Raw genomic sequence first — 3,522 nt, 5'->3', positions numbered from 1 at the left:
CTACCACACAGGAGGCTTCTGAGGTAGAGCAACAATGTACCTCATACAAATTCAGCTACAATACAAAGGAAGGCAGGAGACCATTTAAAACTATCAAGCAAAAAGTACAAATAGCTGCATTTTGAATTCATGATTTTTATAAAGACACCCGAATACTGACTTTGATTTTGTGGAAATGATTTAGTTTGAGAAATTCTTGATGTCTAACCTGTTAGAGGTTTCTCAGGCACTTTTTCTTCTTTAATGTCCTATTATTATTTATAGCTAGTTCTACAAATGTAAGTTATCTTTGCTTGACTAGTATATCAGTCTGACTCTATCATTACACATGGCAATTTAGGTGTCTAGATGTTTCTGAGACCATCTTCTGAAATCCGAAGAACAATTAACACAAAAGAGTAGTTCTGCATAAGTGCTCCAGGCAGGAGATGGTACATATCTGGAAGCATAATGAAAGTTTTGTGAGTAGAATGAAAAAATACTATTTTTATTTGCAGTACTGAACTTGGGTTTTTTCAATCTTAACGTTAGCAACCACAACCTTAGCTGTTTTACTAACAGCTGAGATATTTTTAGTAACTGAGTAGTAAACTCTAAAAGATTTGTCTGAACTAAGACAACTTTTCCTATACATCTGGGCGCATCATAATGAATGCTATGCATTTACCTTGGTCTGGAAGCATTTTCATGTATGCAAATAACTCCTTGTGGTCATCATTTCATATGGGATATGATGGAGAGGTCTTTCTTTTTCTTTGATCTCCCTGTTTTCAGCTAAAAAGACAAGTTACAGTTTATTAACTGAAGCCATTGTGAGTTTTAGGTCAGCAGCTTGTCTACTTGCTTTTGTGATTTTGATTTTATTGAATAATTAACACTGTAATTTAAAAAGTATTAGCTATAAATTTCAATTAACTTATTTATTTGTGTTTTCAATTTAATAGAATAAAAAAATTTAAATTAACCTTGAAGAAAATTTCAAATGCAAGAGTAGTACAAGAAATAGTTTTTATTTAAACATCTGGGAATCATAATAAAATTGGTATTGTAGGAAAGCACAAACTTATAGATGGTCTTACAAATCACAATCACATTGGACTGAACTAAAAATTTTCCAAAAAAGATATTTTTTCATAAATATAATTGCAGTTTTTTAGTTTATATCATTGTAAAATAGTTTTAAATACTCATAACAGACTATAATGTTTGAAAATCCTTTTCACTATCATTAGTCATCTTTTGTTTTGAGGAATTTTCAAAATAATTGCAAGTAGAGTACATTTTTCAAGGAAGTGAATTTTTATTTACATATGAAACACTGTATATAAATATTGAGGAAAATAGCATATATTGTCACTTTATTTCTTTTTATTCTGTTTACTATGTTAATGAGTTGAGTGAATGTGAATAACATCCATACTTTTACTGAGATATATTATTTAAATAATTAATAGTAGAATAACCAAGAAGCAATATGGACAGTAAAACTTTTACAAGATTAGCTCAGAAAATCCTTTTATTTGTGAGATCATTCAAGATGACTTAGGCAACTATTTTTTACATAATTATTACTTGCTTATTAATGATGATTAACAATTATTTCCTAAAATCTTAAGGGAATAAGATTCATTAAACTCATTCTGTATGTATCTAGATGTAAAGGGATATAGTTTACTTCTCAAAATAGCAGTTTAGAGGAATTAGAGTATAAATAGGAAACAAATAGAACTCTTTGTGTCCTATGTTAAGTTGTTTAAAAATACTTCTAGAAACAAAAGGAGGTGAGTGTTGAATATCAAACAAAGTTAAAAGCTAATAAGAGAACATAGGATATGTGGAATGTATCTAAACAAAGAAATTACTTCTTAAAATAATAGAAAGAATAAAGTGAACATCTTCAGAGTTTCAGAGCTACAGCATCTCTTGCCAAATGGAGAACCCTGGACAACCTGCAGGTGGCTTGATGGAAATTTATATGCAGGTCAGTGGCGCTGGCTTGCATTTCATCTGGTTTAGTTTATACTTAGGGCATTAGTAAGTGTATTTTCTAAAAGTGAAGCCTGTTTTGAATTTAATTAGAACTTTAAAAACTCTGAAAGGAATATTTACATTAGTTAATGCTCAATATTTAATATGTAACAAAAGCAATGGAAGAAAACCACCTTAATTTCTTCTTGAGGATAAATGACACTAGAAATGATCCTTAGCAACATTTTCACAGAAATACTTATAACGGGTACAATCACTGTGAATCCAATAGATACTTTTTTGGCTGGGCATATGCATGTGTTGCAAAAATAATTATTTTTTTAACTTGAGTACTTGAAGTAAGTACTTTAACAAGATTAGGGTAACTTAAAAACTACTATTACCAGCATTTCCAGAGAAAATTGGCTTGGTTTAGCATCAAGATCATTGGAAAGGATCAACCTCAACAAAACAAACTTCTATTAAACTTTGCTACAAAGCTATTTTATTATTGAAATGAGTTCAAAGCCAGTTTTGGAGCAAGAACGAGCTTTGGTCTTGAGGAGGCCAAGGACCTAAGGGAAAAAGGGGTTACATAAGGACACAAAACTCCTAGGGGTCCTGAGAGCCTGTCCACAAGGACCTCAGGAAGGTCAGAGGGAAACACTTATCTCACATTTTGATTACTGTTATTGAATTAAATTTTCTTCACATAGTGGAGAGTGATACTGTACATTTGAAAGATTAAATTTGGAAGGAGGAAAGATATAAAGGGAAAACTTTTAAACTATCAGTGGACATGTAGAATTAAGTAGGAACATGGTGAGGACCAACTATTGGAGGACCCAGCCAAATCCCTCTGCAAGTGAACTGGCTTAAAAATTGAGGCTCAGGGATGATATAAATTATAATAGGTCAGGAATGGGAAAAGTATAGAGTTTTTAAAAGGAATAAAGGTATCCATTTTTCTTTGTTCTTAGAAGTCTTTGCAATTTATGTCCATTATCTACACAGAGAAATTATTGTAAATTTCTTGGGAGAAGCAATTTCTTTTACTTGAAGGAATATAAAAAAGAATTTGAGTTTGACAGTAGTTTATTACTTTGCATTAAGCTTAGTTTTTTTCTTTTAAATACAGATACACAAGGAGAATAAATGCCATATTAAGTCACAAATACCTGCAGATTGTAAAACCTTTTTGTGGCTTTTGGTGGGAGGATGGGCTTAATTTTGCCAAGCGTGAGTCATAGAATCAGTAAAAGAATGTTTTATAATTTAGATTTCCCATCTGCAGATTTTATTAGTTCCAATTCTCTGAGTTTAAGGTTGCCTGTTTTAGAAAAGGAACAGAATACATGTAACCTTTATAGAAAGTTATTTAATGAAACAACAATAGAACTGTATTATCATTTTAGACATTAGGCTCTCTAGAGCATGTTTATGGTTGCTGACTTAATCTCTGTGATCCATATTGTTAATAAAACTCTTTCAACAAGCGAAAACTGTGGATCATTTTTATGAGCGTACTTTTTAACTAGGTCAGGTTCACTATTA

Source organism: Octodon degus, unplaced genomic scaffold (genome assembly GCF_000260255.1).
Source record: "Octodon degus isolate 3935 unplaced genomic scaffold, OctDeg1.0 scaffold00106, whole genome shotgun sequence".
NCBI lineage: Eukaryota > Metazoa > Chordata > Mammalia > Rodentia > Octodontidae > Octodon > Octodon degus.
The sequence above is the reverse complement of the archived record's forward strand: the minus strand, read 5'-3'. Positions refer to the sequence as shown.